The sequence below is a fragment of the Leucoraja erinacea genome, chromosome 10 (assembly GCF_028641065.1).
Source record: "Leucoraja erinacea ecotype New England chromosome 10, Leri_hhj_1, whole genome shotgun sequence".
Classification (NCBI taxonomy): domain Eukaryota; kingdom Metazoa; phylum Chordata; class Chondrichthyes; order Rajiformes; family Rajidae; genus Leucoraja; species Leucoraja erinaceus.
In genome coordinates, this window is record NC_073386.1 from 39,313,072 (window position 1) to 39,338,781 (window position 25,710).

Genomic DNA, 25,710 nt, shown 5'->3' on the forward strand with positions numbered 1-25,710 from the left:
CGGAAGTGTCGCATTGTTGTTGACCGTCGCTCTGAGAGCTCGGCTGCCGGAGCTCAGGCACGCACAGGGCGCGCGGCGGCGGCGGGCAGGAACCGTCTTAACGGAACCGGCGCGTGGCGAAGGCGGGCAGAGCTTCTGTCAACGTAAGCGGCGCGCGGGCGGGCGGACGGGCGGCCGTAATGGAGCGGGCGCATGGGGAGCTTCCCTCGACAGAGAAGGAGGTGGACGGAGGGGGGCCTCGAGTGCCGGAGGGAAAGCGAGTGGGCCGGGGGAGGACAGGCCTCGGTAGGCAGCTGAAGTGCCGGGGGTTTAGTGGGGTTGCAGGGCTCCGGCTGGAGATGATGTGTGTGTATCTTGTTTACTCTCGACTGAGAGGCACGGCTGAAACGAATGGAATCGATGACTCTGATTCCCTTCCAACCCTTCAGCTCTGGGTCGCCTATCCTTCCAGTCGATATTCCTCACCCATCCCCACGCCTTTCCGGCTTACTAATTCCCACCAACACCTTTTCTGCCCCCCTCCCAAAAAAAATGTATCGCCTTTATTTTTTTTTTACGCCACCTTTGCTCTTGGGTGAGAAGGTTTATTATGAGTTAAAGACATCCTCTGTGGAGACTCCATTTCAAATCTCGCCAGCATTTCACTCGAGTGCAATGTCCCATGGATAGTTTTATCTGGAACACCCAAATACTTTTGGGCTGAACGAAGGAAGCTGGTAAAAGCAATGTGCCTTTTTTTTTGTAGTTGAAGTTAATTACATAAAAGCTTCTGCAGGAAAAGCTGGATAAATCCACGAAGGGGAAAATATTGCAAGGTTCTGTTGATGTCTCACGTGTAACATGAGAACCAATGTAAAGCATAGGGCCAAATGGCCTTGCTTCATAGAGTCATTCAGCTGTAGAGCACAAAGCAGGCCCTTCAGACCATCTTGTCCAAGCTGACCCAGTTGGCATTCTGGGTTAGACCTATTTTCCTACATTTGGCCTATAGCCCACCAAGCCTTCTTGTCCAGATGTCTTTCAAAAGTCGCTGTTCGATCCGCTGTAAATTATTTGTAATAATGTTACAGCATAAATGTAAAAGGGAAGGCATGAGTTAGGCAGAAGTTAGTTAGTAGCTATTACTAAAGGGAAGCTGTTTGGGAAGCCAAAAGGTCTCAAGGTGGATAATTGGACTAGGTGGACAAGCAACCCCCAGGGTCTGAAACGGATAGCTTCAGAAATAGTGTAGGTATTAGTAATCACTGGGGCTAGAAGTGGTCCCAGAGGACTGGAACATTGCAAATGTTACTGCACTGTTCAAGAAGGGAGCGAGGTAAAAAGAGGGGGAACTATAGACTGGTTAGCCTAGCCAGTTTTTGGTGTTAAGATTTTAGAGTCCAATATTATGGATGAGGTTTCCCAGTACTTAAGAAGCACATGATAAATGGGCCAAAGTCAGCATGGTTTGGTGAAGGGGAAATCTTGCCTGACAAATGTGTTGGAATTCTTTGAGGAAGTAAATAGCAGGATAGGTAAAGATGCTTTATTTACTTGCGTTTTCAGGCCTTTGATAAAGTGCCACACATGAAGCTGCTAAACAGGATGAGAGCCCATGGTATTAAAGGGAAGATACTAGCATGTACACAAGATTGGTGAGGCTTTATAGGGCACTGGTCTGTCTACAATTGGAATATTGTGAGCAGTTCTGGACCCCATATCTGAGGAGGGATGTGCTGGCTTTGGAGAGGTTCCAGAGCAGGTTTCCGAGAATGATCCCTGGAATGATTGGGTTAACGTGTGATGAAGTGTTTAATGGCTCTGGGCTTGTACTTTTTGGAGTTTACAAGAAGGGGGGGAGGGGGAGGGGGGGGGTAGAGTGCACATGGAGAGGATGTTTCCACTAATGGGAGAGTTTAGAACCAGAGGGCACAGCACGAGAGGGCACAGCCTCAGAATAAAAGGACACACCTTTAGAAGAGTTAAATAGGAAATTATTTTGCCAGAGTGTGGTGAATCTGTGGAATTCATTGCCACAGACCACCTTTTGGGGTATTTTTAAAGAGGAGATTGATAGGTTCTTGATTAGTAAGTGTGCAAAGGTTACAGAGAGATGGCAGGAAAATGGGGTTGAGAAGGATAGATAGATCAGCCATGATTGAATGGTGGGGTAGACTCGATTGGCTGAATGGCCTAATTCTCCTCCCATGTTTTATGAACAATTAGCATTCTAAGAATACTGAGGAAGTAAAATGGATTATTCCCAAGTATTCTTACTGACGGAAGGACAGTGCCCTGACTCCCTCTTAATCTATCTAGAGTGAATAAAAAGTAAGAATGTAAGAAATAAAATCAGGAATAGATCACTTGAGCTTTGGCAGCAGCAATGCCATTCAAGAAAATCACGGGTGTTCTTTTATCTGAGTACCACTGTCGTACTAACCCCAAATCCAACTGGATGATCCCCCAAGAATATTCTCTCTCAGCGTTTAGTTTGTCCTCCCTGATCAAAAAGTCGACCCACCGTACCTGTCCTCCATGAGTATTCACCTAGGTTGTCCAAACCAATATTCAGAAAAATAGCTTTGTTCCCTTGTAATGTTGGCAGTTGAGGCGCCATGAATGACTAGCTTGAATCTTACCATGCCCCAGAGATTTGCTAATTTGGAAATCAAAAAACTACAGATGAAATGTGAAAAAGATTTTGTAAGTTGCCTTGAAAGGTATTTCACTTAATTGCATTAAAAGAACACATGTTTGTATCCTAATTCCAAACTAAAATCCTGTTAACAAATTAACGTCTAAGAGGTACCACTTTAAAGAGGTCAAAATAAGTCGTATAAGAATGTGTAAAGAAGTCAGGATACATTACAGGTTGTGGGTTGACAGAAAATTATGTCTGGATGTACCACCGGTTGTCAGGAAATGATGTATGTTACAGGTGGTCAAGACATTGCAAAGTCTTGGGGTTCTTTGCAGGATGCATAGACACTGGGTGATGCAAAGTTTGGGGATTTATGTTATTCTACCTCCGATTCACCTCTTGCAGGGGATTTGGCTGGGGCACTACAATGCTGAGAATTATATTCTGCATGGCGTATCTTCCCCATTGCTCTTATTTACTGTACTTGAGCTTGACTTGGTTGAATTTATGTGTAGGATTATCTGATCAAAAAAATAGCATGCAAACAAAGCTTTTCACTATACTTCTGTACATTTGACAATAATAAACGTAAACAAGTTGAGAAGAAATTTGGTGGAAGTGTGAGACTGGAGTTCACATAAAATGAATGGAGAGAAGCTGGTCATTGGCAGGTGTTTCACAGCGGATTCTGATATAAACTTGATCAAGGTTTGTAATTGATTTATCATCGTTGTCACTGGCACAAAGTCCTGTCAAGGGTGGAGAGAAGAGAGAATGGACAGGTATGAGTCATCCTTGATCATGTTGGCTGCTTTCCAAAGGTAGAGGGAAGTGTTGATTGTGGGAAAGTTAATTTGCCTGTTGGATTGGATTATGTTCACAACTCTTTCAATTACTTGCGATTTTGGGCAGAACAGTTGCTATGATGCATCTTAATGTGATAATTGATGAGTCTCAGAGGCGTACCAAATTTCCTTAGGCAATGTGGTTGGACGAGGTCAAAATGTTGCTGATATTTACACCTAGGAATTGAAATCTCCACAATCTCCTTCTCAAAACCAGTGATACAAACAAGGATGTGTACTCCACACTGCTTGCTGAAGTCGATAACTATCTCCTTCATTGTTCTGACATTGAAAGAGAGGCCATTGTCTTGATACCATACTACTAAGCTCTCTATCTCGCTCCTGTACTCCGTCTCATCATTGTTTGAGAACGTGCCCACCATGGTGGTGTCATCTGCAAATATGTAAATGGAGTAAGAGCAGAATTTGACCACACATTCATGTGTGTTTGTGTGTATAGGGAGTACAGCAAGGTGCTGAGTACACAGCTTTGTCAGGTACTAGTGTTGAGAATTATCGCGGATAAGCTGTTGATGTCTATCCTTTTTGATTGCAGTCTGTCAGCAGGAAATTGAGGATCCCTGAAGAGGGATGTGCTGAATCCTTGGTCATGAAGTTTGGAGATAAGTTAGGTTGGAATTGTGATTGAAATCGTAGCTGTCGTCAATAAATAGGAGTTTGACATGGTGTCTTTGTTATTTAAATGTTACAGTGATGAGTGTAGGGATAGGCATCTGCTGTGGACCTGTTGTGGTGGTAGGCGAATTGCAGTTGATCAAGACTGTCTGGGAGGCTGGATACTTTGTATACCCTGACTGCCTGCTCTAAGCAATTAATGATGAAAGATATCAGAGCCACTGGGAGGTAACCATTGAGGCACATGACCTTGTTTTTCTTGGCTGCAAGATGATGATGGTCTTTGTAAAGCAGATGGGAATCTCAGATTGGAATAGGGAGAGGTAGCAATGTCCTTGAATACTCACACGGCTGTTCCGCTTTCAGAACTTACTTTCTGAAAGCATTTGATAAGGTCCAATATTGGAGATAAGTGGACAAAATTAGAGCACATGGTATTGGGGATGGGGAGCTGACATGGATAGAAAATTTGTTGGCAGACAGGAAACAAAGAGTAGGGATTAACAGTCCCTTTCTGAATGGCAGGCAGTGACTAGTGGGGTACCACAAGGCTCGGTGCTGGGGCTGCAGCTGTTTACAATATATGATTTAGATGAATGGGATTAAAAGTAACATTAGCAAATTTGCAGATGGCACAAAGCTGGGTGGCAGTGTGAACTATGAGGAGGATGCTATGAGGATGCAGGGTAACTAGTACAGGTTGAGTGAGTGGGCAGATGCATGGCAAATGCAGTTTAATGTGGATAAATGTGAGGTTATCCACTTTGGTGGCAAAAACAGGAAGGCAGATTATTATCGAAATGGTGTCAAGTTGGGGGAAAAAGGGGAAGTGCAACGGGATCTGGGGGTCCTTGTTCATCAGTCACTGAAAGTAAGCATGCAGGTGCAGCAGGCAGTGAAGAAAGCGAATGGCATGTTGCCCTTCATAACAAGAGGAGTTGAGTATAGGAGCAAATAAGTCCTTCTGCAGTTGTACAGGGCCCTAGAGAGACCACACCTGGAGTATTGTGTGCAGTTTTGGTCTCCAAATTTGAGGAAGGACATTCTTGCTATTGAGGGAGTGCCGCATAGGTTCACAAGGTTAATTCCAGGGATAGTGGGACTGTCATATGTTGAAAGAATGGAGCAGCTGGGCTTGTATATGGATGAGAGGGGATCTTATTGGGAAACATGTTCCCGATGTTGGGGGCAACAGGGGCCACAGTTTGAGAATAAGGGATAAGCCATTTAGAACGGAGATGAAGAAATACATTTTCACACAGAGAGTTGTGAGTCTGTGGCCTCTGCCTCAGAGGACGGTGGAGGCTGGTTCTCTGGATGCTTTCAAGGGACGGTTCGATAGAGCTCTTAAAGATAGCGGAGTCAAGGGATATGGGGAGAAAGCAAGAACAGGGTACTGTTGGGGATGATCAGCCATGATCACATTGACTGGCGGTGCTGGCTCGAAGGGTCGAACGGCCTACTCCTGCACCTATTGTCTGTTCTGAGGACACAGATGGCGATTCCATCTGGGCCTCTTGCTTTCCACGGGTCCACTCTCAAGAAGGCTGTCATGGTGATGTCATTTTACTGCCGTTTTTTTAATTAGCATAAATGCATTGAGCTCATCGGGGAAGAATGCTATGTTGCCAGTGATTATGTCTAACTTCACTTTGCCACAATCAACAGGTGTCTGTGTGGTTAATTTGCTCGGTCTTGTAATTTTTCTTGACGTCCATGACGGCTTTGCGAAAGTTGTACCTAGCTTTCTTGTAAAGTTCACGGTCACCTGACTTAAATGCCTCCGGTATGGACTTAAGTAGCAAACGGCTCACCTGGTCCATCCATATTTTCTGGTTGGGAGACTCTCAGATTGACTTCTTTGGCATGCAGTCCTCTGCACACTTGCTGATGAAATCTGTGATTGTAGTGGCATACTCTTTTAGGTTGGCTGCTGAGTCCTTCAATGTGGATCAGGCCATTAACAAAACTGTCACGTAGGAACTGTACAACTTTCTGCACAAGATCCTCGCGTTTCAGTTTCTGCTTGTATACAAGGGGTGAAGCATGATTTGCTGGGCAGTTTTTCCAAAATGCAGGCAGGGGATACTTTATTTAAGGCTATAGGTAACATTGTATAGTTCATCCAGTGCACGTCCTCATGGGATGGGACATAAACTGTTGTCAGGGTAGCCACAGTGAATTCCCGTGGCAGGTAATAAGGATAGCACTTAATTGTTGAATATTCCAGATCTGTGGACAAGGAACTTGTCAAGACTGTCACCACCAAGCACAATGAGGTGTTGATGAGGAAGCTGATCCTTTCATCCCACACCTTGCACAAGGATGCCTTGCACTACACTCAGTTATTAAGGAGTAGTGAAAGATGAACGCTGGCATACCATACACATTCTTTACAACTCTATCTACTTGTGTTGCTATTTTCAGGGTGTTATAGACCTGGACCCTAGGATCCTCTGCGCATCAATGCTGTTAAGGACCTTGTCATTAAATGTGTGCTTTCCTTTTGCATTCGACCGCCCAGAATGGAACAACTCACACTTGGTCGGATTAAACTCCCATTACCCATTTCTCTGACAGTTATGTATTGATCTATATCCTACTATCCACCTTGACCACATTATTTGAACACTGCTTCCGCCAACTATTATGCAGGTAGGAGTGCACACTTTAAACTGATGGGCTCGCCCGTAACATATTGGAACTTGCAGAAAATTCAATTCCTTTTGCTTTATTTCAACTCTTGCATATTTGTCTTGCTGTTTCCTGTATAATCATCAAACTCGGGGCCATATGCCATTAACTCTAGCCTTTTAGTCATATGCTTAATCCTATTTTCATTCTCTCAATTATGATATCTTTATCCTCACATGATGTACCAACAGGGATAACATTCTGATATATCCAACAAAGGTCTATTTCTAATGCAACCCTAAGTTTATTTCCATTGTTTCCAGTTCCAATCATGGTCTGTGTAAAAACTGTGGTTAGTTTCAGGGATCTATTAAGTGAAGTGGTTGCAGTCTGTGATTTCAGGGTGTTCTATCAACACAGCATAACTATTACCCCATGAAGTGATTTAAATTACCACATTACTTATAATACCACAGAAGGTAATCTTGTGGCTGCAGTGCCAATATAGGATACAATAGAAATAGGTTGAAAGCTGTTGGTTGTTTGTTATTACTATTAACAGTAACTACCAATTATATCCTGTTTCTCTGCCACCTAACATTAAAGATGATTTGTGGGTGTGAAAAAAGATAATGGAAACATAGAAAATAGGTGCAGGAGTAGGCCATTCAATATGATCATGCCTGATCATCCAACTCAGTATCCTGTACCTGCCCTCTCTCCATACCCCCTGATCCCTTCAGCCATAAGGGCCACATCTAACTCCCTCTTAAATATAGCCAATGAACTGGCCTCAACTACCATCTGTGGCAGGGAGTTCCACAGATTCATCACTCTCTGTGTGAAAAATGTTTTTCTCCTCTCGGTCCTAAAGGATTTCTCCTTTATTCTTAAACTGTGAACCCTTGTCCTGGACTTCCCCAACATCGGGAACAATCTTCCGGCATCCAGCCTGTCCCAACCCCTTAAGAATTTTGTAAGTTTTTATAAGCTCCTATATCAAGCCCGCATATCTTAAAGAAGCAATTATGTTTTAGTGAAAATAAAACATTGTTAATCTGAGGAGTACCTTTACCTTATATAATTCTACTTTCGGAACTGTCACTTTCCTCAAGTCACACATAGTCTTCAGCTGCTTCTTGATTTCACAATATTATAATGGAATTCATTTTAGAGACCTTAATGCTGGCCAGAGGATATCACTGAAGTTTGTGTGTCAATTTTTGGTTTGAAACTTTGAAACCAATATCGTGAGCTATAAAAACTGAGTTCTTGATGCCTCATTACCAGGAGCGAATGGAACAATATAAGACAATAAATTAAGTGCAAGGTCCAAAATTTGTGTAAGGTGCACGTTTTAGCTAATTATTTTCTTTATAGTGCACTATACTGCATTCTTGTATACTGTGCACAATATAGAAAATAATTGGCTAAATGTGTTCTAATTGTAATGTTTCCTTTCATGCCCATCATTGATATTCACTACACTAACATAGAAATTAGGTGCAGGAGTAGGCCATTCGGCCCTTCGAGCCTGCACCGCGATTCAATATGATCATGGCTGATCATCCAACTCAGTATCCCGTACCTGCCTTCTCTCCATACCCTCTGGTCCCCTTAGCCACAAGGGCCACATCTAACTCCCTCTTAAATATAGCCAATGAACTGGCCTTGACTACCCTCTGTGGCAGAGAGTTCCAGAGATTCACCACTCTCTGTGTGAAACAAAGCCCACCTGTTAATACTTTCACCATGCTTTAGTCACCTCACAATTTGACCCTTCCAGTGTTGTTCTGACCAAGCTGCCAACTTCCATCTTGCACTCATTTGCACTCATACAGACTTTGGCTATCCTCACCGATCTTCCCTCCCCATCTTTCACCCATATGTTTGCTAATTTTAGCTGACTGACATGTAAACTTTTTCATTCTTGTCCTTCTGTTGAAATCCCTCCATGACTTTCGCCCTCGCTGATGGGGACAGTAATCACAGCAGCATCTTTGAGACTTGGCAGAAAACATGAGTACCCAGAGGAAATCCATATAGTCACAGAAAGTACGCTGTGCCATCACATTGTGCTTCCCAATTTGACTATGAAACTGAGACATCGATCAACAAAGTCTTGACTATATTTGTGATGGTTCATGTGATTTGCAATGGTTAAACCTTGTTAAATATCGCATCACATCAGCATATATTATGGATTATGTGGTCCATTAACAATCCTGATTTGATTTGATTCCACTTTACTGTCATTGTGCAGAGTACATGTACAGAGTCAACAAAATGATTTTTCACCATACAGTCACACGAATAAAAAAAAATAAGAACACAGAACACGATAGTCTATAACATAAACATCTCCACACAGCGGTATCAAAGTTTCCCACTGTGAGGGAAGGCACCAAAGTTCAGTCAACCTCCTCTTTGGTATTCACCCATGGTCGGGGCCTCGGGGCCTCTCGCCGGGATGATGGAACTCCAACGTTGGAAAGGAAGAACATCCTCAGCGGCTTGGACCTCCGAATCAGCCACTTCCTACCGAAGTCCGCGGCTCCCGAAGTCCACAGACCGAGCTGGGTGGAGATTCAACGCTGGCGGCCCTCGGCAAAGGGCCCTAGGACTTTGCGATGTTGGTCAGCGCCGCTCGCACTGGGAGCTCTGCAAACCACAGCTCCGCGATGTTGATGCAGCAGGCCCAACACTCCGGAGCTTCAAACGGCGATCCCAGGTAAGGCATCGCCTGCTCCGCGATGTATCTAGCGCTGCGCCACCGCTGCTGAAGCTCTGGTCCGGTCCCCGGCAGGAAAGGCAGTGCCAATCCAGTTGGTAGGCCATGATGAGGGGGGTGAGGACGTGACTCGGAGAATAGTCGCATCCTCGCCAGGAAGTGACTGGGAAACGGTTTCCCTCTTACCCTATTCCTCCCTCCCCCCCCCCCCACATAAAATACTAAAAAAAAAACTCCAAAACGTACTTTAAACAAACTAAAAATAAAAAAAGATAGAAAGACAACAGACTGTAGACAAAGGCTGCCATCATGTGGCGCCCCTAGTACAAAATTGAACATTTAATAGAAATTTCTATGGACAATGTCACAGAAGGGCCATAACGGGACTAATGTTGATAGATCAGACTTTTTTTGCTTGCTTGGAAATGGAATCTTGCTGTTATGTATGATGAGAATTGTTAGTGTCATAGAGATGGCAGGTGGGATAGTGGAATGTTCCTTCGGCAGAATGTTGGAAGTCACAAGCATTTCCCGTGCCCCTGAGGATGACACCTCCAGTAAGTGTGTTCAGCTGCAGCTCCTTAAGGACCTCATTAAGGAACTGGAGTTGTAGCTGGTGTCCTTAGGATTGTTATCAGTAATAGATAGGAGCTACAGTAAGATGGTCATGCCTAAGGTACAGGCAGGAAGTAGATGGGTGACCGTCAGGAAAGGGGTAGACAGAAAGTGCAGGAATCCTCTGGGGACATTCCCCTCGACCACCACTATGGTCTTTTGGATATTCTTGCCAGGTGGTTTGCTTGTTCAACTTGGGAGGGTTTAAACTAGGGAGGCAGGAGGGAGGGGAGCTGAATAGCAGGTCAAAAATTGGAAGAAGTGAGGGGAAGATAGAGGTTAAGACCAATAATTCTCAAATGAAGGGCAGGCGGGGAGAGGTGAAGGAATATGGTGATGCTGATAGACTTGAAGTGTGTTTATTTCAATGCATGGAGTATTGTGCAGAAAGCTGAAGAAACAGCTTGATTGATGCAAACATGATGTTGTGGCCATTGTGGAAACATAGTTGTGGGAGGGCCATGACTGGCAGCTTAATGATCTGGGGTTTCGATGTTTCAGACGTGATTGTGAGGGAGGAAAAAAGGTGGAGGAGTTGCGCTGCGGATCAGGGAGATGATCATGGTGGCACTCGGAGAGAACCTGCTGGATGGTTCATCCACCAAGGTGGAATGGGTGGAGCTTAGAGAAAAGAAAGGTGCAAGCAGACCAGCTACACAAGTACAGGGTACTGTGTCTAAAAGTGCAGGTCAGAGGCTGTGTCTTATTTACCAAATGACTCGTATCCTGACATCCTAAAGCATTTCCACCATCAGTAAGCTCCAAGTCAATTGTATGATGAAATATTTTCCTCTTGCCAAAAGGAATGCTCCTCCAACAGCAGTCGATAGTCTTGAAACAACTCCAGGCAAAGCCGTCTGTCTGATTGATTGCCATTTCATCTAACAACCTAAATATTAATTCCCTCCATCACCAGCATTGTGCCTGCAGTGTGTATTATCTGTAAGATGCACTATAGTAACTTGCAGGATCTCTAACACCAAGAAAAACAAGGACAAGTCACAGCATCCTGTGTTCAAAAAATGTCTCTATTTTCTTTATCGTCACTGGATTCAAATCCAGGGACTTCTAATCTAACTCTTTTATTGGGAGTATCTTCACCGGAACGATGGCAACAGTTCATGAAGCTAATTCATCACCACATTCTTATGGGCAATTACAGTGAGCCAAATATGAGATTTCCAGTGTTTGGGGACTTGTACTTATACCAGTTGCGGTGGAGAATGTTCGCAAGAACCTGGAGACCCACAAGCGGAGTGTGAAAATTGGTCACCAAGCTTGAGAAGGACGTTGCGATGGAGTGTATGGGAGAGTGAAAATATTGAATTATCACAGTGATGAACTGAAAATCACAGGATGTAGTTATGTTCACCCCCTTGCTTCCATAGGTCAACAACCAACTCTTTCATCTTTTTGGTGTTAAGGGCTAGGTTTTTCTGACACCATGACACAAGGTTTTCAATCTTTGTCCTGTACTTTATCTTATCTTTGGCGATCCACCTGACAACAACAGTATCATCGATGAACGCAAAGATTGGGTTTGCGATGTACTTGACCACGTTGTCATGGGTGCATAAGGAGTAGAGCACGAAACTGAGCACAAAAACATGAGGACCACTTGTATTGAGTGAGGGTCAGGGTGGAGGAATTGGTGTGACCCGTTCTAACTGCCTAAGATGTGCCGGTTGGGAAGTCCATTAGCCAGTTGAAGTCGGAAACCCAAGGTTTAGGTATGAGCTTAATGGGTATGATGGTGTTGAAGGCTGAGCTAGAGTCATTTGGATAACATCCTGAAAGAGGTTTTCTTATTGTTCGGATGATCCAGAAGTGAATATAAATGAAATGGCATCCTCCATAGACCTATTTTTCCTGTCTGAAATTGCAGGGGGTCTAGATTGCCCAGAAGACTAGTGTAAATCTAGGCCATTACCAGTCTTTCAAAGCATTTCATTGTGGTCGACATTGGAGCTTTCTGGGTGATTGAGGCAGGTCACTTTATTTTTATTGGGTATTGGAATAATGGAAGTTTTCTTGAAGCACATACGGACAGAAAACTGTTAGAGGTGAGAGGTTGAAGATTTTGGCAAGGACTCTGGCCAGTTGATCTGTGCATAATTCCAGACTCCATCTGGGTCTATAGTGTACTCTTGTGAAAACAAATCTGACCTGCCACCAAGATGTATAGGGACAGAGCCAAGTCGATGGGTGACTCGCCTTGATGGGAGCTTTGCTGCTATTCAAAATGGCTATAAAAAGCATTAAACTATTCCAGTATAGACGTCCACAATTTTGGCATGTGGTGATGCTATTGATGCTCTGCACGGTTATCTGGCATTCTGGATCTCCAGCTTGTTTTGGAATTCTCTCATGGCATCTCAGGTAGAACTGTGAAGATTATATTTGGCTGGTACACAAAAATGCTGGAGAAACTCAGCGGGTGCAGCATCATCTATGGAGCAAAGGAAATAGGCAACGTTTCGGGCCAAAACCCTTCTTCAGATTATATTTCTTCAAATTATATTTGGCTGTCTTGTTCATGTGGGATCATCCTTATTGAGAGCCTTGAATCTGGAGTTTAGCAGAATTTTGAATCGCCCTGTTTATCTAAGGTTTCTGTTTGGGATAGAACTTGGTTGCCTTTTTCAGAATGCAGGTGTCAAGGCATTTCTTGATGAAACCAGTGTGATGAATGATATACTAATTTGGGCTAGATAAAGTGGTCTTGAATATGTTCCAGTCCACCTACTCAAGATAGTTTTGAAATAAACCCTGGTTAGGGACCTGGAGCAAGAGGAAGTGATTCCTGTTTCGTGAGCAGGTTAGTTCACTTGGACGTCTGCGATCTTCATGGAGCTATTTGTTCTTGTTGTCTAGTGAATAGCTTTCTTAAATCAGCTGCATCCGTGATGATCTAAAATATATATTTTCTCCAATCTGCATTGTGTCTGAAAGAAATTGCGAATCACCTGGTTGAGGCCTTGAAAACCTATAGGGAAAATAATACTGGGCCCATGGAGTAAACAATATAAGAGATGACTCAATCTGAAGAAGGGTCGCGACCCGAAGCGTCACCTCCAGAGATGCTATCTGACCTGCTAAGTTATTCCAGTTTTTTGTGTTTATCTTCAGTTTAAACCAACATCTGCAGTTCAATCTTACCCAATATAAGAGATGAAATGGATGTCTGTCACATAGTTCTTCAGAATTCTCAACAGCATATTGCATATCTGCAGCAGTTAAAGGTTTTGGGGAATTCCAAAGTTGCTAATTTAAAAAATAAATCTCTTAAAGCTAGCTGTCTTTTGTAATTATGAAGACATTTGTTATGATGGAAATCAAAATCTCTTTCTACAGTGGTGACTTAACAGTAGAGGGCATTAAATATAAATTATCAGAATCGATCAGTTTCCATGCGTGAACAGAGAGGAATAGAATTGGGGATAGGATTAGAAAATATTGTTGAATTAATGGAAAGAAATCTGTATTTTTCATTATATCCTTGTCAAGTATTAAGATGTAATCATTTATGTGAAAGAATTGCAACAAATATGTGCCCTGAGCATAAAGTATGACATTGGCTGGGTAACCTGCTCTAGGTCCCTGTATTGCCTTTTTAGTTACCTTCTGTTGTTCTTTAAAAGTTTCCCAATCCCCTGACTTCCCACTAATCTTTGCAAACTTATATGCCTTCTCTTTATGCTGGCCTTGACTTCTCTTGTCGCTCAGCTGCAATACCAACACATCCGATTTCATCTTCTCCCTCTCAAATTGCAGGTGAAATCTTATCATGCTGCGGTCGCTACCTCCTAATCTTACCCATATTCTAACTTAAGTGATATGTAATCACATTAAGTTTCTAATATTTATTGGGATCTGCTAATGCATGGTCTTTTAACATTCACAAACTTGTCTTATGTACATCAGGCAGTCTTTGTATTCTTTTCTGCAGTTAAATAATATGTACATGAACACAAACATATCTAGATTATGTTAATGTACTTTTTAATTGTATTTTTGGGAAAAGTTGAGCATAGATTTTTTTTTTAAAAATTGAAAGAGGTTGGTGTTTCTCTCATAAGAAATATGATGCAAGTGGAATGCAATGAAAACAGTCAACTTGCATGTAGGATGTAATCGGGGCTGGAGAAGCTACGGAGTACACGAGGCATAATCCAGAAAGCATTTTATACATTGTGTTGAAAATTGATGAGGGACACCTAAATTTAAGATGAAAAGTGGTTGGAAGAAAGAAATCATTGCAATGAAGGCATCCAACAATTCAGTAGATTATTTGTCAGAGCAATAGGCAATGGTCGAGAGGTATCCCAATGCTCAGTGTGGCGATGATTTGTTACAATTGCACTAGAGGCTCCTAACCTTTTTTTAAACAAATGCCTCTTGTTCTCACTTGGTAAAATATCATCAAACACGTATGTATTAATTATTTTATACCTGATTGTATCAGAATTACCTCTAACTGTTCCATGCTTTTGTTTGAGAGTTCCCACAGCAGTTTGTTTTAAACCAATGCCTGCTTGTTTCCATTAAAAAAATTACCAACTCATCTGTCTACCAATGAATGAATGAATAAGTTTATTGGCCAAGTATGTACACGTACAAGGAATTTGCCTTGGTGCTCCGCTTGCAAGTAACAACATGACATACAGTAAACAATTAAGATTAAAACATAAAACATTAAAACATTAATAATAAAACATTATAGTTTAAACATGTGAATGAAATAAAATACCAGAGTAAGAGGAGGCTACAGACTTTTAGTTATTGAATAGAGCTACTGCTCATGGAAATGGCTGTTTTTATGTCTGGCTGTGGATCCTGGAACAGTCCAATTAGGGTTGTGTTGTCCACAAACTTGAGAAGCTTGACAGAGGAGTCTGTGGAGGTGTAGTCGTTGGTGTAGAGAGAGTAAAGGAGAGGAGAGAGTATGCTCCTATGCTGATGGTCCGTGCTTTCATGCTGCTTCCTGTCTGTCAGGAAGTTGGTGATCCACTGACAGAAAGGTTCAGGCACAGTGCACTTGGAGAGTTTGGAGTGTAGTAGCTCTGGCACAATGGTGTTGAATGCAGAGCTAAAATCCACAAACAAACAAAATCCTTGCATAGGTCCCTTGGCAGTCTAGGTGCTGGAGGATGAAGTGCATGCCTAGGTTGACTGTCATCCACTGATCTATTGGATATGCAAACTGCAGAGGCTAGTGATATGCATACTGCAGATTTTCATGATATTTGTCCTCTGGGCCAGCACAAGTCTTTCAAGGATCTTCATGACTACAAAGGTCAGTGCGACAGGCCTGTAGTCATTAAGATCAGCAATCCTAGCCTTTTTGGGTACAGGGACAATAGTGGAGACTTTGAAGCAGGAAGGGACAGTACAGGTTTGCAGGGACTGGTTGAAAATGTCTGTGTAGACTGGTGCCATTAAGGTAGGTAAATCCCTAGGTTTCATCTTGCTGACATTGCTGAGTAGCAGTATAGAGACCCAGACGGCAATCCAAAGACCTGATGCCAAAGCCCACCTTGGTAGCTGTGAGATTACAACTTGTTCATAATCTGCAAGGGAAAATCTTGTCCTTGCAAAAAATATATATAATTGATTGCAAAACTGCCTGATTGTCATGAAAATCAAAATCAAAATCTTAATTCCCGGTCTGACCCGTATGCACTCCAGTCCCACCAATGTGGTTAACTATTAAATGCCATCTGTACTGGCCTAGCAATTTGTTCCCTTCACAATTTGCAGTGGGCAGTAAAGGCCTAGCCATCTTGGCTCGGATCCCAACAAGCAGATGTCTGGACTTCAGTCATCGGGTGTTCTTCTACTAGTTCTGCATTCTGTTTCTTTGCTCCACCCTACTCTATTCCCAACTCTATAACTGTGGATATTGTACTCTGTAATCATTTGGAATGCTTTTGAGGTCTATAGTCCGTGGTTCAGAGGGGCCTGCCATGCACCCCCCCCCCTATGATCCTACTTATTGGGTGTCATTTTGTTGATTGATATCTCTTCTGTCTGAAAAATGATGTTCCCAAGAAAAAACTCATTTGGACTATGTTTTTTAACTCTTTATTTCAATCTATGTCAAAATTGTGTTTTTTCACACTTTTTCTTGTGGCCCTCTTCCATCATCCTATGTCAATCGGAAAGCAAATCCAGATTTTTGTGTGTAGCACTGGAAGCGTGATGATGGGGATGAAGCATTCAGACAGTGTACAAGAAAAGATCTGGCATGGATGCTTTCCTGGAAAGCGAGTTGTGAGAAAGGTCAAGAGCTTCCAGCTTGGGCTGGATTTATCTCGTCAACATGTGAGGTGCCTTCAAATGTGACCATAATTGACTACTATCCTGTGATCAATCATCCCAAAATTTAGTACAGTTCAAGAGTGTTTACAAGTTTCTGAAGAAGCAAGTCATGAGGTTGGCCAAGAATATGTCATTACAATATGTCAATTAATTTAATCAATCTCTGTAAAGCACTTTGGTTCAAATACTGGTTTTGTTGAAAAGTGCTATATAAATAAACATTATTATTATTATTATTACAACTTTCGACTTGGGTATCTGCATGAAAGCATATCCTCTCGTGTGGAGTCATCCTGCAAAGTGCAAGAAACACATTGTGTTGATTCGCACATTTCATGTAATTTGTGCATACTTCAAAATGCTTGGAAAGGAAATGGACGGATCCGGACTTCAGGATGTCCCCATCGAATCGGGACTTGTGTCTACTGGTTCTGTGAAAGGTGTTATGACAGTAAAGAACTACGATAGAAGTCAGCACTGCCACAAGACGATGGTGGAGTGCTTGGAGAGGCTCCTTTTTGATGAATTCCTGTCTATGGCTGGAAAAGATGCAATGCTGTCCGGTGTACCAAAGGAATCAAAGGGCATCTTTCAAGAGCTAATCCGATCGCTAACAAAGCAGGCACTTGCTGAAGTCATGGCCAATGTAGATCTCAACACATTGATGGAGTCGTATGAGAGCTTTAAAGGTGATGTTCGAAAATGATCTCTCGGGAAGACTGCACAATTTTGGTTGTCGTACATGGATTCTGTGTGGATTGCTCTCATTGATTAGGTCTGTGAAAGAGAACAACTTTCCGTTGTACTTGCACTGTCTGTTTCTTATGCCCGATCTCTTCTTCACCTTTGGTGGTCACAATTACTCCGCTATCTGTCCTACCTTGCTGTGTTCTTGGCAAACATCGAAAATTCATATCCCGGTGCCCTGGCTTTCCTCAAAAGGATTTTAAACTTTCTATTGCTTCCTGATCAATTTGACGAGGAAGTTTTTGAAACCTGTTTCCATCAACTAAGGAAATTAATTGTACATTTTTGAAGTCGCTGTATCTTGCTTCCATATGCTTCATATATCAACCAATATCAGATCAAATATTTGTGCTCTCTTATTTCTTATTTCTTGGACATTTTGAATGAGATTTTGATTCAGTCGGGTCATTTTCATTGCAATATTCTTCAAACTTTTCATGGATGTCATCAAAATATTGGCGCAGATCCTCAAGCAAATGTATTGTTTCATTGATTCTGTCAATGTAATATGAAATATCTATCATTTTAGTTTGCAAAATGTTGTAGAGGGTGTCAATTTCATTACAAACCATGAGAAGAAAGTATCTTTCGTTAGCCAAGCATAAAACCCATTGCTCCTCACCAAAGTTTCAGGATCCCACAATAAAGGATTACTGTTAATGCTGTCAAAAAGTTTACAGAGGTCTCCATGATATTGCAAAAAAGTTTGGATTTGCTTTGAGTTTGAAGTCCATCTGGTTGGTGCGGCCTTTGGAATGCGTTTCTGCACTATTTCCTCAAGAAATTGGGTTAGTTTTGTAGAATGCCTGAAAAATAAGGCAAGAGCGTCAATGGTCTTGAGAAGGCTTGTGCATTCAGGTATGAATTTAGCTGACTGAGACAGAACAAGATTCAACTTATGAACATAGCAGTGGCTAAATAAAGCTGATTGTGCCTTTTCTCTTACTTTAGATTGAACACCATTTAAGTTTGATGCCATTATCTAAATGATTGAATATGCATTCTGTTACACTAGTAGCAGTTCTGTCCTTATGAACTATGAACATTTATTTAATTTTAAAGTCCAATATATACCTTAATACTGAGTTGTATTTGATTTATCAGTGGATTCATCCACTTCTGTGGCAATGAATGGGGCTTTTGCGATCTCCTCTTTAATATTATTTTCTACAACTGTGCTTACTGGGGGAATGCGACTTTCTTGTCGTATCCCCCTTCTCTGTCTCCGTCTGCGCTGAGGCCTAATGGCGGAGCTGGCGACCTCGAGGCTCCGGAGGCAGAGCCTGTCAGGACTCTCCCTGGGCTCACTCCCGTGAGGGCGGCCCGGCTTGGGGCTGGAACGGCGCTCCCATGAGGGGCTGAGATGCTCCCGTGAGGGCGTCCCGGCTCGAAGGTAACGGCGCTCCCGTGAGGGCGGCCTGGCTCGAGGGTAACGGCGCTCCCGTGAGGGCGGCCTGGCTCGAGGGTAACGGCGCTCCCGTGAGGGCGACCTGGCTTGAGGGTAAAGGCGCTCTCGTGAGGGCGGCCTGGCTCGAGGGTAACGGCGCTCCCGTGAGGGCGGCCTGGCTCGAGGGTAACGGCGCTCCCGTGAGCGCGACCTGGCTCGAGGGTAACGGTGCTCCCGTAATGGCGGCCCAGCTCGAGGGTAAAGGCGCTTCCGTGAGGGGCTGATACGCTCTCGTGAGAGCAGACTGGCTCGAGGGTAACGGCGCTCCCGTGAGGGCGGCCCAGCTTGAGGGTAACGGCGCTCCCGTGAGGGCGGCCCAGCTTGAGGGTAACGGCGCTCCCGTGAGGACGGCCTGGCGCGGGGCCGAGACGCTCCCGTGAGGGCGGCCTGGCTCGAGGGTGGAACGGCGCTCCGGTGGCTGAGACGGCGTTCTGGCAGCGGCGGCCTGAGTCCGGGGTTCAGCTGTGGACCAGTGGACGACATCATCAACAGCTGCGTTCGCTGGACGGGAGGGCGGCAGCTTCGACCACCCCCGGGCCGCGGAGTTTGAACCGGCCCGTTCGCGAAGCTCGGTGAGCCGCGGGACTGACTTACCATCGCCCGGTGGGGTATCGTCTCAGCGCAGAGGGAGAAGAGGGAAGAGACAGCAGCCCTAAGATCTTTGCCTCCATCATAGTGAGGAGGTGCTTGGTGGAGTCACTGTGGTGGATGTTAATTTGTGTTTACTGTCTGTTCTGTTGTTTGTTATTGTATGTATGGCTGCAGGTAATGACATTTCGTTCAGATTGTAAGGTCTGGATGACAAATAAAGGATCTAATTCTAATACTGCTTCAATCGTCATTTTGTATCTTGTTAGAAATGCCAGAAAAAACATGAATTCTGTAAATGTGCCAATTTTTCATCAAATTTTGCTGTATATTTCAGTAACTCAATATAGTTTCCATGATCTAGAGATTCTTTGTTTTCATTATCATAAAAGCAAGTTCTTGTCTGATCAAAAAGTAGGTAGCACATATTAACTTTTTTAGTATCTCTCTGTTCTCCTTAACTTTTTCATTGTGAATATCGATGCTAAGTTTCTTCTGCTTATCTATGAACAAGTCGAACTGTGTGGACCCAAATGTCTTCAATGCTATTTGGCTTTCATAATGCGCAGCAGATCTCTCGTGCTTGTTTAAAGCATTAGGCAAATTATTTAAATCACTGTATCCATCTGCTACCCATACAGTTCCACTAGATACAGAAAATAACAGGCACGGGAAACAAAACGGTCTTATTTGTTGAAATACAACCGCATAGCCACTCTTTCCTGTTGTATCAAGCTTTTTTAAATGTTCTAATTATTTTTGTTTCTTCGCACTGTTGACGTTCTTTAAGCTCTGGCGTTGGTCTGCCATTTTAAATTATTTTGGTCTTTTCCTCATAAGATTGCTTAGTAGGCTGAGCACGCTGCGCAGCACATGCACGCAGTCCACGGTGGAAAGGCAAAGGCAGAGGAGGGGAGGTAGTGCTGTGGGATGAGGGGAAATGAGCCATGCCTGCACAGATGGGGGCTATGGGTGAGTGGTGGAATATTGCATTGGGGGAACGGGTGAATGGTGGAATATTGCGTTGCGGAACGGGTTTCCCCCACGGGACCAGGCTTCCCGTGGGGGCTATAGGTGAGTGGTATATTGGGGGAACCGTTGGGGGACCAGGCCTCCCGTGTCCCACTTGCTCTAGTGTTAACAGAAATATTTATGTGGTTTGGATGACAAATAATTTCAGATTATCACATCGCACTACTTAAGGCATAAATAGTTGTGGCAAGTTTTGACACCTTTTTCTCAATATCTGCAAGACAGGAGATTGTGATTGAGTTCAGGAAGCGAAGCGACACACATACCCCAGTTTGCATTGATGGCGCCGGAGTAGATATGGTTGAATACTTCAAATTCCTAGGAGTCAATATCACCAAAAACTTCTCCTGGACCACCCATATTGAAGCAACGATCAAGAAAGCGCACCAACGCCTCTACTTCCTTAGAAGGCTGAGGAAATGTGGCATGTCCCCTCCAAATCTCACCAACATCTGCAGATGCACCAATAGAAAGCATTTTATCAGGATTCATCACAGCTTGGTTTGTGAACAGCTCCATCCAAGGTCGCAAGAAATTATGGATGCAGCCCAGACCATCACACAAACCAACCTCCCTCACGCTGTCTCATCAAGACCAGCAGCATAATGGTGAACAAGTTGCATCCTGGCCCCTCCCTCTTCTCTTTCCCATCAGGCAAAATGTACAGGTGTGATACACATCTCCAGATTCAGGAACAGTTCTTCCCAGCTGTTATCAGGCAATGGAATCCTACCTCAACCAGAGAACAGTGCAGAAGTACTGTATAACTCATTGGTGACCCTCGGACTATCCTTGCTTGCTTTACCTTGCACTAAACATTATTCCTTTATCATATCCATACAATGTAAATGGCTCGATTGTAAAGCTTTTCATTGTACTTTGGTCACGTGACAATAAACTGAACTGGTGTTTTGTCTACAAGCCAACCTGATCCGCAATTAAGGTCACAGGTCACAGGAGTAGAATTGAGCCATTCAGCCCATCAAGTCTACTCCGCCATTCCATCATGGCTGATCTATCTCTTCTTCCTAACCCCATTCTCCTGCCTACAAACCCTTGTGTGGCAAAGAATTCCATAGATTCACCACCCTTTGACTGAATAAATTTCTCATCATCTCCTTCCTAAAAGAACATCTTTTAATTCTGAGGCTATGATCTCTAGTCCTAGACTCTTCCACTAGTGGAAACATCCTCTCCACATCCACTCTAACCGAGCCTTTCACTATTGTGTATGTTTCAATGAGGTTCCCCCTCATTCTTCTAAACTCCAGCGAGTGCAGGCCCAGTACCAACATTCATCATAGGTTAACCTACTCATTCCTAGGATCATTCTGGTAAACCTCCTCTGGACCCTCTCCAGATCCAGCACATCCTTGCTCAGATATGGTGCCCAAAATTGCTCACAATGTGGCCTTACCAACGCCTTATAGAGCCTCAGCATTACATTCCTTTTTTTTTTTTGTACAAGCCCTCTTGAAATAAATGCTGGCACTGAGTTTGTTTTCTTTACTAACGATTCGACTTGCAGATTAACGTTTTGGGAATCCTGCACCAGCACTCCCACGTCCTTTTGCACCTCTGATTTCTGGGTTATCCCCCCCATTTGGAAAATAGTTTATGTCTTTATTCCTGCTACCAAAATGCATGACTCCACACTTTCCTACACTATATTCCATCTGCCACCTCTTTGCCCACTCTCCCAACCTTTCCAAGTCCTTTTGCAGAGTCCTTGCTTTCTCCACACTACCTGCCCTTCCATCTATTTTTGTATCATCCGCAAACTTGGCCACAAAGCCTTCAATCCCCTTGTCCATATAATTAATATACAATGTGAAGAGTAGCAGCCCCAGCACCGACCCCTGCGGACTCCGTTAGTCACTGTCAGCCAACCAGAAAAAGTATTGACAATTATTGACAATTTTCCAATCAACTGGTTCCACTTCTGTCTCTCGTGACGCTTGAAATATCACTATCAACGCCTCCACAATCTCTAAAACCACCTCTTTCTGAACCCTAGGATGCACTCAATCCAGTCCAGGTGACATCCACATTTCAGCCCTTTCAGCTTCCCAAACACCTTCATCCTGGTAATAGCCACTCCACTAACTTCCACCCCCTGACTCTCTTGAATTTCAGGCACGTTGCTGGTGTCTTCCACTGTGAAGACAGATACAAAAAAGTTATTCAGCTCCTCTGCCATTTCTTTATTCCCCATTATCACTTCTGCATCATTCTCCAGCAGTCCAATGTCCACGCTTGCTTTTTTACTTATATAACTGAAGAAACCCCCTCTGCCCCTCCCCCCCTCTGCCCCTCCCCCCCCCCCCCCCCTCTGCCCCTCCCCCCCACAAAGTTATGCATACTTGTACTCTTATTTGGGTATGACCGCACATAAAAAACAAAATTGTTTTCATCAAAATGGCACCGTGTAAAAATACTGATTTCCTCAGCAAAATACTGATTTTCAGGTACAGGTGCTCAACCTTTTATCCGAAAGCCTTGGGATTAGACACTTGTCGGATTTCGGACATTTTCGGAAGATTTTTAGCGTAGATTAGGTAGGTAGCGCGGGTGGCTTGAAAAGTCTGGAGCGACTGCCTCCTCCCCGGAGACCGGGGAATCATTGTAAATCATTGCATAAATGTTAGTCGGTTAGTTTGGAGGGATTTTATGTGGTGGTGGTGGGGTGGGTGGGTGAAGGGGTAAACTTTAATTCTTAGTCCCCTACCTGGTCGGCGACTCCCAACATCGCGGAGCTGGGGGCTCCGTCCGGCCGCGGGCGGCGCCGGTTGTAGCTCCGACCCCGGCAACTCGACCCCTGGCTGCGAGGCGCTCCAAATCCAGCGCCGCCTGCAGCCCCCAGCTCCGCGAACGTTGGGAGAAGGCGGCCTCAGCGCCCTGGAGCTTACCGCACAGCGACCCGGTAAGGCATTGCCCGCTTCCCGCTGGTATCCCAGCGCTGCGACGCCGCCGACTCCCAACATTTGCGGAGCCTCGCAGCCAGGGGTAGAGTTGCCGGGGTCGGAGCTACAACCGGCGCCGCCCGCAGCCCCAGCTGGGAGTTGGCGGCCACAGCGCTGCGGAGCTTACTGCACGGCGACCCGGTAAGGCATTGACCACTCCCCGCCTCTCCGACCAGGTAGGGGACTAAGAATTAAAGTTTACCCCTTCAACCCCCCCTTCACATAAAAGTCCTCCAAACTAACTGACTAACATTTAAGCAATGATTTACAGATGTTTAAGTGTCTCCCCGGTCTCCGGGGAGGAGGCAGCCGCTACAGTAGTACAGACCTGGGTTGACCGTGGGGCGTTTCGGGTCACGTTTGGCGCCAAACGCGAGCTTCGGTGTGCAGACGACATCCTGGAAAAAATGGCCGGTTTTCGGAGTTTTTCGGTTTCCGGAACTCCGGATAAAAGGTTGTGCACCTGTACTAGAATACTGAAATACTCTGACAAAACTTGGCAGCTCTGGCAAAAGGAGCGAATAAATAATATTAATATAATATCAAGGGGGGTGGTTAGTGTGTGTGGGTAGGAGGGTGGTTGGTGAGTGTGGGGGATGGTTAGTGTGTGCGTGTGGGACGCTGCATGCCCCCCCCCCCCCCCCCCCACCGCACCGCAACCGCAACCACGCATTGAGGGGACGGGACCCAATGGGTCCCCCTTGGTCTAGTAAAACATTAAAAATAATCCTAAATCTTGCTGTTTAGAGAGCTATATTCTCTTTGGACCTGCTGGCCAAGAATATTAATAGGATTTTTTTTTTTGTGTATGGCACATGCAGAGAGACTTCTGGGCATTGGCACTAAGATCAACAACATGCAATGCTCAGTGGACCTCAATAGGTATAAAATTCTGCTTGAGTCATGAGATCACTGAAGCAAGTCGTAATCCAAGGGCTATTAATTCTTTGGCATTTGGCTTCATTAGATTGCTGCCAGGTTGTCAGGAATTATTTAAATCTAGGTAGATTTTGTGATGAATCTCCCTTCATCACTGATCATTTCAAGCTCACATTACTTCTTAGACAATGTACAATAGGTGCAGGAGTACGTCATTTGGCCCTTCGAGCCAGCACCGCCATTCAATGTGATCATGGCTGATCGTCCCCAACAGTACCCCGTTCCTGCCTTCTCCCCATATCCCCTGACTCCGCTATTTATAAGAGCCCTACCTAGCTCTCTCTTGAAAGCATTCAGATAACCTGCCTCCACCGCCTTCTGAGGGAGAGAATTCCACAGATTCACCACTCTCTGTGAGAAAAAGTTTTTCCTCGTCTCCGTTCTAAATGGCTTACTCCTTATTCTTAAACTGGTTCTGGACTCCCCCAACATCTGGAACATGTTTCCAGGCTCAAGCGTGTCCAAGCCCTTAACAATCTTATATGTTTCAATGAGATTGCCTCTCATCCTTCTAAACTCCAGAGTGTACAAGCCCAGCTGCTCCATTCTCTCAGCATATGACAGTCCTGCCATCCCGGGAATTAACCTTGTAAACCTGTGCTGCTCTCTCTCAATAGCAAGAATGTCCTTCCTCAAATTAGGGGACCAAAACTGCACACAATACTCCAGGTGTGGTCTCACTAGGGCTTACAGCTGCAGAAGGATCTCTTTGCTCCTATATTCGATTCCTCTTGTTATAAAGGCCAACATGCCATTCGCTTTCTTCACTGCCTGCTGTACCTGCATGTTTACTTTCATTGACTGATGTACAAGGACCCCCAGATCCCGTTGTACTTCCCCTTTTCCCAACTTGACGCCATTTCGGTAGTAATCTGCCTTCCTGTTTTTGCTACCAAAGTGGATAACCTCACATTTATCTGCATTAAACTTCATCTGCCATGTATCAGCCCACTCCCCCAACCTGCCCAAGTCACCCTGCCTGCATTCTCATAGCATCCTCCTCACAGTTCACACTACCACCCAGCTTTGTGTCACCTGCAAATTTGCTAATGTTACTTTGAATCCTTTCATCCAAATCATTGATGTAAATTGTAAATAGCTGCAGTCCCAGCATCTTTCGGTCCCACATCTTTGACAACAACATCCCTTGCCCGATTATCTGCTTAACTTTGCCACTCCGTGCAATCCAAATCATGTTATTTGCACTACTCTGCATAACACCTAGGGATTTTTAAGGAATGTTCTGGCCTGTCATGTAATCCTTTGGTCTCATGCAGAGTAGAATATTCCCTTCTTTAGGAATATTCTTCAGAAAATCAAATTAAGAATTGCTAACGGCCATAAATTACACTTTACATGTCCTTACTCTAATGAATACTACCTTTTTTTAAAATAAAAAATAATGGAATGGAAGGGCTTAGAATTATGTCTTGTGTTGTATTGAATCTGTTTATAATTTTGGAATACGAACTTGAAGGATACATTGGTGCTGAATAGAGTGCGTAACATTAAGTAAAATCATACCAAGTGTTAAATACCAAGAGTGAATGTATAAACTTCACTGCAAGCAATTTGATGGTTGATTAAAT

The 25,710-nt window shown here is 44.1% G+C and overlaps 1 protein-coding gene across 1 annotated transcript in view; it reads left to right on the forward strand.

Moving 5' to 3' along the window:
- The window catches only part of fam20b (FAM20B glycosaminoglycan xylosylkinase), a 69,950-nt gene continuing 44,240 nt past the window's right edge, over positions 1–25,710 (forward strand). Inside the window, exon 1 of the mRNA XM_055641988.1 lies at positions 1–143. The gene's annotated coding sequence lies outside the window, so the exon portion shown is untranslated. The remainder of the gene's footprint in view (positions 144–25,710) is intronic.